The sequence below is a fragment of the Galeopterus variegatus genome, unplaced genomic scaffold, assembly GCF_000696425.1.
Source record: "Galeopterus variegatus unplaced genomic scaffold, G_variegatus-3.0.2 Scaffold1302, whole genome shotgun sequence".
In the NCBI taxonomy this organism is placed as follows: Eukaryota; Metazoa; Chordata; class Mammalia; order Dermoptera; family Cynocephalidae; genus Galeopterus; species Galeopterus variegatus.
Genome location: NW_007727413.1, coordinates 337,289 through 352,606, shown reverse-complemented (window position 1 = coordinate 352,606; position 15,318 = coordinate 337,289). Strand labels below are relative to the sequence as shown.

Sequence of the window (15,318 nt, the reverse complement as noted above, 5' to 3'; positions counted from 1 at the left end):
TTTAAGGAAGAGAGACTTAAGGCCAGGAGCTCCAAGGGGTCCCAACAAACAGTCCGAGGGGACAGCCAAGTGGCACCTTCATGCATGGTTTTATCCATCCGTCCTGAGCACCTACAATGTGCCAGGCACTGTTCCAGGCACGGAGGGCGCGTGTCACCAGGAAGCATGCATTCTAGGGTGCCGATACTCGTGAACAAATGAATAGATGACACTAACTTACGATCGTGGTGACAAAGGCCGTGAGGAAGTGAGGAAGGTGATGGGGTGGAGGGTGCCTGGGGAGGCTTGAATGAGGGGACATTGCTCAACACTTGAAGCTCTCAAGGGAGAGCATCGGAGGAGGAACAGCAAGGGCCCTGAGGTCAGGCTTGGCGTGTCTCCATAGGGCACGTGGGGCCCGTGGCTGGGGCAGAGGGAGCTGGGGGGCGACGTACGTGGAGGCAGGTGGATGTTGGGGGTGGGAGCGGTGCCCACGAGGCCCCATCCGCCGGCTGGGTGAGGCGGGCCCACGGGAGGCAGGGTGAGGAGGAGTCTGAAGTCGCGGCTGAGACCGCTGGCCGTGGGACCCCCTCTGCTTCCTCTCTGCTCTCCTGCATGTGCAAAACCCATCGCCAGGTGCTTCGAGGGCCACAGAGCTAAGCTATGCTCTGTCTTAGTGAGTCTGGGCTGCTAGGATATCATAGACCAGGGGGCCTAAACAACAAACGTACTGCTCGCAGTTCTGGAGACTAGGAAGACCAAGGTCAAGGTGTCAGTGGATCTGGTGTGTCCTCGATCAGGAGTGAAGAGAGAGAGAGAGAGACTCTTCTTACAAGGGCACCGATCCCATCGTGAGGCTCCACCCTCATGACCTAATCAGCTCCCAGAGGCCCCACCTCCTAGTTCCATCACACTGGGTTAGGCCTCCATGCATGAGTTTTGGGGAGACGCATCCACAGTAGACCCAGTCCCTACTTGCAGCCAACGCAGGCCAGCAGAGCGAGCTGCTAGGAGGCAGAAGCCAGGTCCCCCCTCGACTTTGCCGTCCACTCCAGTGTCCAGCTGAGAGCTAGTGACCAGAGACATTCGCACTGTCAGCTGCCAGAGCAGGCTTGGGACAAAGAAGGAGAAATCACGCTGGCTGTGATGATGCCAACAGGTTTTGATGAGAGGGCGGACTTGCTACATGCTAGACTGCAAGGTGCAAGCCACAGGGCCTGGTCCACCCTGCACAGGACATGCCATGTCCCCCCGGCATGGAGCCCAGTGCCCCCGGGACTGGTAATAGGGGTGGAGCTGGTGATCTTTCCCAACAAGGCTCTGTTGGCTCGAGAAGAGTTGGGGCCTGCCTTGGGGACAGGTGACGTAGGCCCGTTGGCACTCTCCCTTCCAGGCCCAGGGTTGGTTTTGATATTGTGAGTCTCACTGCAAGATCTGGAGCCACAGAGCCGGGAGCATCTTTCCCCATGAGGTGGTAAACAGAGTCCCCTTGTTATAACTTCTCCCAGCCTAATGTTTTCGCGTTTGCAGCGTTCAAAAGATGTCGTTCCCATGACACTCTGTCCTGTGATATTTTTAATCAAGAGCGCGGGGAGAGCGTGTGTCTGATGTACTCCAGATATTCGAGATTGAAAATGGTTTTGTTCTCTTGTTTTCTTTTTCAAATGCAGCGTGAAGTCAGAACAGCCAGAGGAAATTCTACCAGCGTTTCCCTCGAGCTGGTCTGCAGGCCTCTTCAGCGGGGAACCTGTCCCAGCAGCGGCCCCTTCTGCAAACAGGTGCGTACCCCTTGATGCGGCTCTTTTTGCACCAAACGCCCTGGTTGCCAGCTCTGGGGCTTCTCAGGAGCCTGGGGCAACCCATAGCTGTTGGGGGCAATGCGTGGCCAGGTGTTAACGGGCGAGCTGTGGTTTGCAGAGAGGAGGGTCCGCACCAGCCCCCACCACTTGCTATGTGTTTTCTACCTGCCCTTACCCAATCCCCTCACTAAAATGCAAATCAGCGAGTGTATGATAGATAGTTAATAGACTGATCAGCCAGCAAGGGAGGTAAGTAGATAAATAATTTTAATTATCCTTGGGTTGCCCATCAATTCCCTCACTGCCTTTTTATTAAACTCTCTGTTTACAGGAGTCATTTATATTGCGTGTCATTTTGCGAATCCCTCCCCCACCGCTTTGGTGGCTCCCACCAGGTCTGACCTAGGCTGTAATCACATCATGTGACCGCAACATCCTTCCCTGGCAAGGCCTGTCTCGGGCACAGGGGTCAAAAGCTCTGCCCAGGTAGCCAGGCTCGGTGGCAACAGGATAGACTGCGCTCAGCTCATGCGGGCCCTCTCTCTGCTCCCCGAGGTGGCCGCAGCCTATATTCAGGCCTGACTTGAAACCTTTATTATACTTGGCACCTGTGCTGCAGGTGTGAGCTCATCCCTCTCCCCAGGGATGGCCTTGGTCTATTAATAGCTTTGGCTGAGGTTTCCTCACTGCTCCGAATGCCAAGAGAGTAAGTGGGTTAATAAATATAAGACTAAACTCCCTCAGAGGCCTGAGGCCAAACCCTCGCCCAGACTCTCCAGGAGTTGCAGCTCTGGGGGCCCCGGTTGAGGGGAAGGGTTCCCATCATCCCGGCCCCCGTCTGATGGAGGCCCAATGCCCAGGTTGGTGGGCTGAGGACCGATCCGACCGTGGCAAAGCCCTTCCCGGTTCCCACGGAGTCGGGATGGAGCAAGGCGCTGGTGGAAAGGCCGCCACCAGGTGGGGCAGAGGAGGTCTGCTCAGGTGTGGCCTTCCTGCGTCTGGGCGGCTTTCTGGCACCTTCTGTCCCTCCTGCACCTTTTCTCCATTGGTGTCGCTCATGTCTGTCCATGCCTGCTCTTCAGCATGGAAGGGAAAGGGAGAGGGCGGTCCTCGGGGACAGTTCCGGAACACGGTCCTGCTCATCTTTCTCTGTCATTCCTGGGCTCTGTGGCAGGAGTCGTTTAGCCAGAGTTGGAAGAACTCATAGGAGGAGAGCAGAGCTGGGAAGGGAGCAGGGAGGGACGGGGCTCCCCGCGCCCGCATTCACTGGCTCAGCTGAACCTCAGGGGCGTCGAGTGAGTGCGGGCAGTGGCTGCTGTTCTGCACCGTGTGGGCCGCCAGCGAGCACTGCTCAGCGCCTTCCGTCTGGGGAGGGTCTCGCATCCCGGTCTCGTTTATTCTCGCGACGGTGCTGGGCGTGGATGCTCCTGGAGGCTCCAGGGAGGTCACAGCCACCCGGCTCGGAGCTGGCAGAGCTGAGGCTCACACCTGGGTTATCTGGCTGCAGCGGCTGGTGCCTGCAGGCCCCATGTCAGAGGTTCTCCACAGGGCAGGGGCCCTATTGGTTGGGCTATTCCTCTGGGTGTCACCTGTTGGAAATGAAGTCAAACTGTGCATGTTGCTGCTTTTACAAAATGTAACTCTCGCTGAGCTCTAGCAGGGTGGGCTGGGACAGCAGGGCCTGGGCAGCCCCCAGCTGCAGGCCCGCACAGCCACTGCCCGGGGCTGGACGCTGGAGTCGGCAGCGGGTCTGCCCCGGATGGTGAGCCGGGCCGCACATGCCCTGCTGGCTGTCCTGCCCTCCTTGGAGTGGGGCTGCCTGCCCTGGGCACAGAGGGAATGCGGGCTCAGCCAGTGGAAAGTAAACCTTCCTACGTTTTACCTGGTGGAATTAAAATCTGAGAGATGGCCCAGCGGGGCTTCCTGCCATATCAGGAGTTTGCTCTGCTCAGAGCTGCACGGCCACCCTGGTCCCTCTCTGGCCCACGGGCTGGAGGGAGGAAGAGGCAGGGCCGGGGAAGAGGCAGAGAGGGTTGATGGGCGGCGTCTCCGAGGGCTTCCTCCCGGGGCTCATCAGGGGCAGGCTGGTGGGGCCCCCCCAAAGTGGGCAGACGAGGGGCAGGGCCTGTGCCATTCACTAGGGAGCGGAGGCAGACGCACAGCTCTCTGAAACCGAAGAGCAAGACCCATCGAGACAGTTCTGCATCAGTTTGGTTTTTCTGGTTATTTTGTGGACGTTTTTAGGGTTTCTTACCTGTTTTGGGGAATTGGGTGGGTGGAAAAGAAAAAAAGAATGAATTAAAGACAGGACCAAACTGACCCCCTGCTGTGCCTTTGCCCGGTTACTTGGGCCAGGTGTGGCCTCCTGGGCTCCAAACCTCCCTGCTCCTCCCCTCCGGCCACACCAGTGAGACCCTTCACCAGCTCCTGCTTTGTCTGCCTGGTCTTCACCAACTGAGCCACCCAGGGATTGATTAAAAATAGCCACGGCCCACCTGCCCTGGGTACCCGCCCTGTTCAGTCAGCATCCTTGAAATCAGGGATTTCAAGGTTGTCTGGAGAGCTTCAGCAGGATCAATATTTTTCTTTTCAAGTTAAAGTTAGCTCTTAGTACTTTTTTATTATTACATAAGCAATAGATGTTACTTGTAGAAAATACAGAAAAGAAATGAAGGGGGAAACACTCCCTACAATGAAACTGTCAGAAATAACCAGGCTTTACACCTTGGTGTGTGTGATGATCCAGATATTTTCCTATACATAAGAGTATGCAAAACATTTTGCAAAAAAAACCCCCATATTTTGCATAAAAGCATCATGTTATATATATTGTTTTTGTAAACTATTGTTGCTGTTGCTTAATGGTATTTTCAAGTACATGTTTCTAGGTTGATATCCACCTCATTTTTAATGATTAAATATTATTTCATAGCATAGAATTACCATTATTTACTTAACCGTTCCCCTCAGGCCTGTTTTCACGTACTTAAAATAGTCATTGGCTACTGACCGTATTTCCAGAACTCTATGCCACACTCTAAGAAACCAGAAGATTAATTTTCCAAACAGGAATTAGGAAATGATTATTCACATTATAAAGGAGTCTGTAAACATATACTCCAAAGAGCTTATTTGAAAAATAGGCTCCCTCAGGGCATTAAAACATGTTACAATGTATCAAACCCCAACTCACATCCAGTTGTACAGAGGGTGGCCCATCTGGCTTCAGGTCCCTTCCTGCTTCATGGAGGTCTTTCCCAAGTCAACAAGGTGCATGCGTGTGCGTGTGCACACATGCACACATGCATACACATGTGCGTACATACACAGGTGCACACGTGTGTACATACAGAAGCCCCCACAGACACACACACACATGCACATACACCCAGTGTTTGGAAGCTTTTCCCCACTGTCAGCTGAAAGGTGATGTTAATTAATTCATTATTAATCACATCTATTTATCAGATGTTCTGCTCCTAGCAACCATTCCTGGGAAATAAACTATCATTTGTCTCTAGAGGATAAAAGGAAATAGATGTTGATGAGGTTGGGCAGGTCAGTGCCCCCTTTCCATGTGACTTATTATTTAACAAGACAAACAGAGAAACCTCGGAAGAGAACATGCTTAGGGGACTGTTCATAAAGCCAGCTTTCAAAGAAACCCAAAACGCCAGGCCTGCAGGATAGTGTCTCCAGGCCCAGCACCTGGGTGGGTGCATGGTGGTGTCAGCATCTGTGAGTGGCATTGTGAGCACCCGCCAAGAGCAACTTTGCCCTGAAGGCCCCCAAAGGCCCACTACTTCCCCAAGACCACCCAGAGGAGAAAGCAAAGGCTGGGCCTTGGGAGAACATTGCCCATGGGCGAGGCATTAGTGTGTGTTTTTGCAACTATCCACCGTACAATCAGTGAACATATTTCTTGTATATTTATATTCAGTGTCAGGTATATATATTTCTAGAAATAATTTGCTGGATTGAAAGTCACATAACATAAAAGTGAACTTTTTTTTTTTTTTTTCCTTTTTGTCTTTTTTTACTAACCGGTAACAGGATTGCAACCCTCGGTGTCGCTCCCGTACCGGGGACCGGCAACGGGATCGCAACCCTCGGTGTTGCGCCCGCACCACGCTCAGCCAGTGAGCGGGAACCGGTCACCACATGGGATCCGAACCCTCGGCGGGAGCGCCGCCGCACTCCCAAGCGGCGCACTCTCCAGTGTGCCACCGGGCTGGCCCAAAAAGTGAACTTTTTAAAGGGCACGATTCAGTGGCACTCAGCACGGTCACAGTCCTGTGCAACCACCACCTCCATCTAGTTCCACAACGTTTCCATCACTCCAAAGTAAAAAGCCTTACTCAGGTACATTTTTAATTAGTATTAGAGTTGCTTTATTTTTAAAAGTGCCCCAACTACCACCAGCCCTTCCCCCACATTTCCCCCCAAAACAGAAACTTTACAGCCCAGGGCAAGTTCAACAGTGCGAAGCCTGAGATCTGGTGTCGTTCACTCACTCACTCATTCATTCACTTGGCACTTCACTTTTTTTTTGCAGTACCACCCTGGCTCTTAGGGCATCACGCTGGGCAATTTACTTAACCTCCAGGCCTCAGTTTCTTATCTATAAAATGGGATAACAGCATCTTTCTTGAAGGGAAGGAAGGGATATTTATCTTATGTGACAAACCAGCACAGCGCCTGGCACACGGTGAGAGCTCAGCGGGCGTACACGTTTTCTTAAATTTATTTTTTATTGTGGTGAAGCACACATAACAAAAGCTGTCGCCTCAGCCCTTGTAGCTCACAGCATAAGGACATCACCACGTGCGCAGCCGTCACTACCATCCACCTCCTGAACCCTTCTTCTTGCAAAACTGAAACTCGGTCCCCATGAACCCCCCACTTCTGCCTCCCTAGCCCCCGGCAACCCCCACTCTACTCTGTGTCTCTGTGATTCTGACTACTCCAGGGACCTCGTGTAAGTGGAATCCTACAGTATTTGTCCTTTTGTGTCTGGCTTATTTCACTCAGCATAATGTCCTCAAGGTCCATCTCTGCTGTGGCACGTGTCAGAATGTCCTTCCTTCACACGGCTGACTCATATTCCAGTGTACGGATCTGCCACGTTGGGTTTATCCACTCACCCCTTGATGCACACATGGGCTGCTTCCACCTTTTGGCTGTTGCGAGTAACACTGCTGTGTGTGGTTCACATTTTATTAATCCGTCTTGACACAACGGAAACTGAACTGATTTGGAAACTTGCTTTCCAGTGAGGTGCTCCTGCCGCCTTACTTCTCACACCTAAAGACAAAGCCCCGTGAGATCGGCCTGCAGCTGGCGTCTAGGTGATCAGGGCTGGAGCCTCGTCAGGGAGAACCCGAGCATCAGTCTGTTTAAGGTGCATCTTTGTGGCTGCCACTCTTGAAATTAAACATGCCAACAGGAGGCGATTTTCCCCTGGTGCTGCACAAAGCTTATCGGGGCCCTGTCACCCCGGGAGACTTTGTTTTCTCTTAACTGCTCATCCCAGGTAGGTTCCGAGTCTGGGTATGGTCCAGGTGGGTGACTTGGGGAGCCAGAGGGGCAGGAGTGATCAAAGGGCTTGGTCCACATTTGCAAAGTCCCTTCTTGACATAAAGAGAACTGGACTAAATGGCCCAGGACCCAGAGAGCAACCTCGGAGGCTCTCCCAGGTCCACCCCAGAAGGAGAGCATCTTCCAGCCAGAGTCCGCTCACCGGGGCCTGCATGCATTAAATCTGCTGAAGGGCAGGGACCAGGAAGGAGTGATCTGTGGCCCACAAGATGTCAGGAGCTGACAGTTGGGGGAAAGGGTCGTGTCCTCCAAAAGGAAATGCAGGCCTCAGGGTGGTGCGTCAGTCCCTATGACCATGCGTCTTCTGTTTGGGACTTGGTTTCTAAATGCATTGTGGCCACATAAGGTAGAATTTTCTGAAAAGGAAACACTGAAACGTCTGTCTATTTTCTCCTGAGACCCATTCATCTCTTGGAATCCCCCAGGTCTCCGGCTTTGAGGCCGAGATCACGTATGGGTTTCTGATATTTCCTCCAGAGCCTAAAAGCCTCAGCCGGGAGACTAGACACTCTGGGGGTTAATCACAACAGGCAAAGCTATAAAAATAATGATGGGAGCAACAATACGGTCTTTATCTGAAACGCTTTCTTATTTCCCACCGCGCCCTCCCCCGCCAGGCCTCACGCTCAGGGTGTGGCACTGTGCGGCGGTGTCAGCTCGGGCTGAGCCCACCTGTTCACGCTCTCCTGGCCTTTTAATTCCGTAACTGACCGTGTTGTAGATCTTTCTGTTGTTCATGTTTTGCGTTTATTTTACCATTATATAGATTCCCACCCGCCAGGGTGTGTGTCTTTATTTTATTTATAATATGAAATGAAAGATACATTTTTTAGAAATCAGGGCTGCCATTTAGCAGGATCACGTCTCTCCATTTTGGAGTGATGTTGTTACCACATGAGGGCTCACTACCCGGTGCACACAGAAGCAAACACCATGGCACCAGCTGTTGCAAGAAGAAAGGCTTTATAGGCAAAGTGGACTCGTGTGGAGACGGGAGGTGCAGCTGGCAAGTTTGTCTCCCAGACCAGGGGCTGAAGGGGCTTTTAGGTTGTATTCAGGATCCCTGATTGGCTAAATCCGATTCAGGACGGATGAGACAGCAAAGGGTGATGGGCTGAAATCAGCGGGAGCTGATTTGTCAGTTCTGAATCCAGTCCTCTGACGGGTCTAATGTGGACCTGGCACCTTGGTAGAGAAGTTTCAGATTCCTAAGGTCATCTGGGGGGCAAGGGCCTCTTTCTGGGCATGCTCAGCTTACACCCAACAAGATAACTTTGAAATAACTTGAGACAGGAAAATGAAGTCTGTTCAGCTCGTTTTAGACGGTTGCAATGTCACCATTTTTCTTTTCGATTCTTCCCGTCTCTACTGGATTCCTGATGCTCCCTGGAGCACTACTGACCTGCTGGGGCCCCTATGGGTTTCCTGTGGCTGCCATGACAAAGTACGATAAAGTCTCAAAGCACAGAAATTAATTTTCTGGCTGTTCTGGAGGCTGGAAGTCCAAGTTCAAGGTGTCAGCAGGATCGGCCCCTTTTGAGGCCTGATAAATGACAGGTCGTGTGCAGTATCCGGGTGGCTGGCTGAACAGAGATGCTCCACACAGGGGATGTGGCCTCTCCCACTGGCTTACATACGCTGTGATCTCACGTGCTTGTCCCTCTGTGTGCACGTGTGTCCTAATCTCTTCTTCTCACAAGGATGCCAGGCATATTGGCATAGGATGAGGGTCCACCCTAATGACCTCATTTTAACTTAATTACCTCTTCAAAGACCCTGTCCCCAAATACAGTCACATTCTGAGATGCTGGGGATGAGGACTTCAACATACAAATTGGGGGTGCGGGTGGGGACACCACCCAGCCCCAACAGGGCCTGACACTATCCAGTGTCCTGCCTGGGTGCTTTGGGCACGATCCCACCGGGTTTGCTTTCAGAAATGGTACCCCCCGTGTCCCTCTCTCTCTAGCGTTTCTGTTTGCCAGCCACCTCGATGTCACACCTACGGCCCTTTATCAGTTCCTTTCCCGTGTCCCAAGCTCAGCTGCCTCTGCTGCGGGGAGTTATCTCAATGCTGAATCAAAACAGACCTCTCCGATTACAGACTTCTGCCCTCCCGCCCCAGAGCCTTGCCGTCAGCAGGATGCTGGCGCTCAGATGCAGCCACCCAGCCCTGATCGATGCCCACCACCAGGACAGTCTGTTGACTTCTGTCTTTCCATGACATCAAGGTCACTATCACTTGTGTCCAAGGGTGTCGTGTTGCAGCCATGCCCACGCTGAAGACCTCCCCCCTCTGCCACTTCACTGGGTGAGAACCACCTCAACCCTCTCAACACTCCCACCGTGTCCGCTCCCCCCACGCCTCCCACTCAGGGTGTGGCAGTGTGGGGTGGTGACATGAAGAGGCGGGTCCCCAGCCTCCCTTGCTAGACACTGCCCAGGAGGTGGCTTCCTCGACAGGTTCCGGGGCTGCAGTGCGGTACTGTTCTATTGACGCGATGCATTCTGTGAAGGGTGGGCATGGTGGCTCAGAGTCTTCCCAACATTCTCCATCTAGTGAAATGCTGGCTTGTTGACTGCGGTGACTTTGCCCATGCTGTTCCCATGCCTGGAAAGCCCGGTTAGAAAAAAGCTGCAAGTCCTCTGACATCTACCCAGATGCCACCTTTTCATGAGGCCAGCACCCTCCCACCCCATTGCCCACCTGTGCTCTTCACATGGTCCTTTGCTCTGCTCTTCCCAGTCATGAAGCACTGTTAGGCCCTCTCACCTGTCCTGCCACCTTGGGGCCACCAGACACCGAGATTCGTCCACACGCCTGTTCATCCCCACGCACACCCTCACAGCACCGGGCTCCTGGCTGGTGCTCAGTAAACCAACCGCTGAAGGCAGACGTGGTTCCTGGTCAAGGGGTGTTTCTCAGTGGTGTGCCACCAGAGCAGCTGCCCCGGACTCTTGTGTCGTCCTTCCGTGTTCCTGGACTGTCTTCCTCTAAGCTGGCTCACGTCTACCTTCCACTGTTTGTTCGTTCGGACACGCCACTGAGTCAGACGTCCTCACCCAAACGTGTCTTCTAGGTGCTTGACGGCCAACTCCTGGCTGGATGAGACGCTGAGCCCACCACACCTCCCCAGGCGGCGCTGCAATTCATGTGCCTGTTGTCCTTGACTTGGCATTGGGGTAGGGTAGGACAGACAGGCTTTTCTGCTCAACTGTGCAGAACGATTTCTAAAGCACAGTTGGTGTGGGGGGAAGCGTCCTGGGCCTCTGCGCCCCGTCTGCTTCTGTGGTCCCTGCTTTCATTAGCTTCACTTCTTAAAGGCCACCCCAAATGGCCTGGGGTCTGTGGACTGGTTAGTATGGCCAGCTGAATAAAACATGACTCAGCTTGACCCCCGCATCCCAGGGAAGGACACACGCTGCCCTTTCCTGGGGCTGCCCTGCTCTGGGGCTGGCACCATGCCCGACAACAGCAGCACCAGATCCCCACGTGTCTGTCCTGCACCCGCTCTGGTTCTCACATGGAGGCCAGACCCTGGCCAGCTCCCGAGGACCCTGGGATTGCTGGAACTATTGTGGAGGCTCTCAGGGCTCACGTTACCAGGAAGAGGTGGATTTCACCTGCTGATGCTAGTTCCCCTTGGGGCTGGCCCGGGACCCGGAGCAGCACCCCAGCCTCAGTGCTCCCTGCACACCACCCTCCAAGGGACTGGCTCCCAGATGGAGTGAGCCCACACGGGAGGCTGGATCCCACGGGGTCCTGGAAGGTGCGATCGCCAAGTCCCTAAATGGGAGTCCAGGGTGTCGGAGGTTTTCTGGGAGCTGTCCTCATCTGGCTCTGGTGGGACCCTGGTCCTCCCACTCATGCTGCTCAGGGGAGAGGAGAGGACTGTGCTGAGCTCCACATGAGGCAGGTGACGGGTCTTGGAGGACACTTTGAGAAAATGAACCAACACCAAGGGAGACAGTGGCCAAGATCAGGAGGGATTAACCAGAGCAGTTGGGGATGGCGGGGGAGGAAGGGGAGAAGGGCGGAGGAAAAGAGGAGGAGGGGGCATGAGGAGGGGGAAGGGGAGAGGGGGAAGGATGGGGAGGAGGAGGAGGAGGACGGGGAGGAGGGAGAAGGCACGGGAGGGGGAGCGCCCGTTGCAGCTCGGCTTGGGGCGCACCCCCACTCTGGGCTTGGAGTCTCCCGCTGGGCACTTTCCTGGGAGCCCAGCTCCTGGCCAAGGGGACAAGCCAAAGACCACTGTCCTTTAGTCAGGGGCCGCTCCCTTCCTCAGTCATTTCTTTTCCTGATGTTCTCTCTAAGCCAATCGTTTCACATGTACATGAATAAAAAGTCTGCCCGTGAAGTCATGAAACATGGCATGACTCCGGCAAATGACGTGATCGTTACGTAATGAGCCAAGTCCCCTAGACCAAAAAAAAAATCAAAATCAGATTGTGCGCGGTTGTGTGTGTGTGTGTGTGTGTGTGTGTTTGTGCCTTATTTGGGATGGGGGTTAAATTTTTATTTTAATTTTTCGCTGATAGCAATTCATTTTTTTTTAAGTTCTTGTGTGTTTTCTTTCTGTATCTGCGCACTGGGGAGCCCCATAAATTCCGAGCCAGGAAGTCTGGCTGCGTCAGCAGTCTGTGAAGTGAGTTGATATTAAACACCACAAAAATCTCTCTAATTTCCCTCATTTCAGCCTCTGCCCTCCTCCAACCCTTCCTGAAGCCCCCCAATGCACCTCCACCCCAAGCTGTCACTGAAAAGTGGAGGAATGAAATGGCCCTCAGTGCTGCTGGACTGTTCAGAATGACACTGGCTCGTCTGTTATTTATACCTCATTAAGTGTTATTTACCAATGGCTGCCCCTCCCTGCTGCCCTGCCACAGACAGACAGACGCACCCAAACATGCACCTGCACCCCCACTGCCCAGTGCTGTCGTAAGGCATCGTGACCCGGCCCGGGCAGACATGCCCACTGCTCCATCACTCTGCGACCAGCACGCAGGGAGGTGCCAGCCCCCTCCCACCCCCAGCTGTGTCCTGAGCAGCGGCTTGGCCCCTTGTCCTCTGTGGGGTGGAGGCTGGTGGTGGGGACAGGGCAGGAAGCCGGGTGTGAAGCGGTGATAATGGCTGAAAACTCAGGGATAAACAAACAAAACAAACCGCGATCCACTGGTCAGCACCTGAGCTCACGCACAGGCAGCCCCCACGGTTTCGAGTTTGGAGTCTGGCATTGCTTGTCTCAGGCGGTTCATAGGCAGCCCTTCCCTCTTCCCTGGGCTGGAAGTCACTTGCTGGAAAGGAATTGGCTCTCACCCAAAATGTACAGAGAGGCCAAGGCGGCAGGCGTCCCTCCCTCCCTCACCTCGCCAGGTTGTGCATTAATTTCTCCCTCCTGCCCTCCCCACAAAATGAATCTTGATTTAAGAAATCAGACCTGGCAGTTGTATCTCATCCTTAACATGCTCCAATTGCCAGGATCTGGAAAATCTGCTGTGGGCAGGCGGGATTGCCTCCAAATGCATTTCTAGCGTGGTGGATTTAGTAAGGACACACTCGGCAGAATTCATCTGCATACTGCACGGCTCACGGGCCCCAGCCACTGGTGCCAGCTAAAGCCGTGGCCTCGGAGAAGATCCCCAAATCTGAGCACGTTCCATGGTGGCCATCTGCTCTGATGTGGAGTCTCCAAGTGTGGCAGGAGAGGTGAGCTGGGCTCTAAGTAAAGTTTACGCACCTCATTATCACAGTAGAAAGTCAGGCTGTTTGAACTGGCCACCGTCTTCCCTAACAAGATCTTGCCCACCTCCAAAGGTGAGCCTGTTCCTCATGAGAGGCAAACTTTAGGAAGTTATTCAGATAGGGGGTTGGTGAGGAAATGACTTAAAACGAGTGACGAGCAATCATGTTTTGGATTTAACAAAGACGCGTCAGCAGTGGCATGAGCCTTCGTGAGCTGCTGTTTCCAGGTGATAAATGAGTGCCATGTGCTTCTAGGCCCAGGACAGGGATAAGCCGGGGCAGGGATAAGCCGGGGCAGGGATAAGTCTCACCAGCGCCAGCCGGGAGCTAGGAGGGGGCGGACAGCTCCTCCTACCTGCAGGTCGCTGTCCGTGGTGCTGGCCCCTTGTTCTGCCCACTTTTCTGTATGTCTATCGATGCCAGCATTGGACAAAAGGTTTGCCCGATCTAGTCTACTGAGCTGCCCTCCAGTCCAAGATTCAGCAGAGGGGCTTCGAGTGTGGAGAAACTGTTAAGAAAAGGCAGTGACTTGCCGAAGAGGGACAGAAGGCTGGTGCAATGTGTCCTGCTTTTCTAGCTATGGAAGGCAGCCGCGTGGCCACGGCTGGAGGGCAAATATGTACCTGCTCTAGAAGTCACATGGGTGACTCTGTGTGAGACCACGCCTTTACTTCCCAAATTCTGGCTGGCCCCGTGCAGCCAAGGGCTCTTTACTGTCCCTGTCACATCTCCCCATCCCGTAACACAGCTGGGCCGACGTCCTCACCAGAATGCGTCCCTGGCGGCCTCCCTGGGCTTCTCGTCCCTCTGCTCACCTGTGGACCACCCCGTTGCTGCAGGGTGGCCTCCCGCTTACTCATCAGCCCCCAAACAGCAGATTAACTAAAGAAAGAGTGACATGGTGTGAGCAACGGGCAAGGAGCTTGCAAAATTTCTGCTGACCCCCATGTGATCTTGGGCAGTTCACGTTACCCTGCGGGTTCTCAGTTCTGCCACCTGTTAAATGGAGAGGAGACCTGTCCTGCCAACCTTGCAGGGCTGCCAGGAAAATCATAGGAGGCAATATGTTTAAGTGGCTTTAGAAAACTGTGAAATATCGTATAAATATAAGGCAGTAATAACAGTGGCACTGGAAAGGGAAAAAATCTCAGATATCAGTCTCTGATGTTCCAGCCAAGCAAACTCCTTAGGGGCATCTTTTCAGGGGGGTTTGAGCAGGGGGGCAGATATAAAACCCCACGAAGCCAAAGCAAACCTCTGGGGAAGAATTGTCTTTGATGCCAACTCCCAACAGAAAGGCCAGATTCCAAAACAAAGTCTGTTTGCTTCTTACTTGCCTTATACAAAGGAGCAGGTGATATCCCCCCCAAATGCAGTTCCACATTGGCAGAATCAGAATACAATAGTCAGAGGTCTCTGGTGGCAGACTTGAGCAGAGAAAAGAATGCGAAGGGATCTGTTCTAAGCGTTTGGCATGCTGCTGTTCTCTCATTACGCAGCAGGGGCGGCCGGTGTTATCCTCCCAGCCTCGAACACTTCCCGGGGCAGCGTGTGGTGTCCGTGTGTGTGCAGTGCTGAGCAACACTGAGTGTAAATGTTACATCACAGGCAGCATCTAATTCCTTCCTTTGACCAATATTAATTGAGCACCTTCTATGGATTGGGGCCACGCTAGGGACTGGCGACACTGCCCCTCTCCTCTGGTTGGTTTCCGTGTGTGATACAGCATAACAAATGCTACCCTGGAGGCTTGCAGGATCTCTATACAGCCCCTGGCTCTGCAAAGCTTTCACATCCGTGGGATTTTCTCTGATCCTTTTCATCCCTGCGTCTCTCCTAGTTACCACCTGCGGATGCTCATTAGGGGCTGTCCTACCATGTGCCCTGGTGTCCTGGGAGCTCATGGCTTCCTTTGTTTTTTAGACAACCTCTGTGTGATTATTAAAAGATTCATAATAATTTATAGCAACCCCAAAATATCGATCACCAGTAAAAGCCCTAGAACGAGGGATTGCAGGATATTGGTGATGGGGCTCTGGTGGCTGGCTTTGGGGGTTCTAAGTTGCAGTGTCTCATTAGGTGCTGAATGCTGGTTCCAGTCAACCCTGTGTCTCCAATCCAGAATGGAGACATGGGCATTGTGAAACTCAAGTTTCAGCTCCATGGTAAAGTTTTTAGCTAAGTCACATGGTGCCCCAG

General features: G+C 53.3%; 1 protein-coding gene across 6 annotated transcripts in view; it reads left to right on the top strand.

Moving 5' to 3' along the window:
• Positions 1-1,652: 1,652 nt before the first annotated feature.
• Positions 1,653-15,318, top strand: part of RBFOX3 (RNA binding protein, fox-1 homolog (C. elegans) 3) — a 223,330-nt gene continuing 209,664 nt past the window's right edge. For 5 of the 6 annotated variants that reach the window (XM_008576164.1, XM_008576165.1, XM_008576162.1 and 2 more), the window contains exon 1: positions 1,655-1,757. The gene's annotated coding sequence lies outside the window, so the exon portion shown is untranslated. Of the gene's footprint in view, positions 1,758-15,318 lie in introns of all 6 variants that reach the window. The other variant, XM_008576161.1, reaches the window with a different exon arrangement.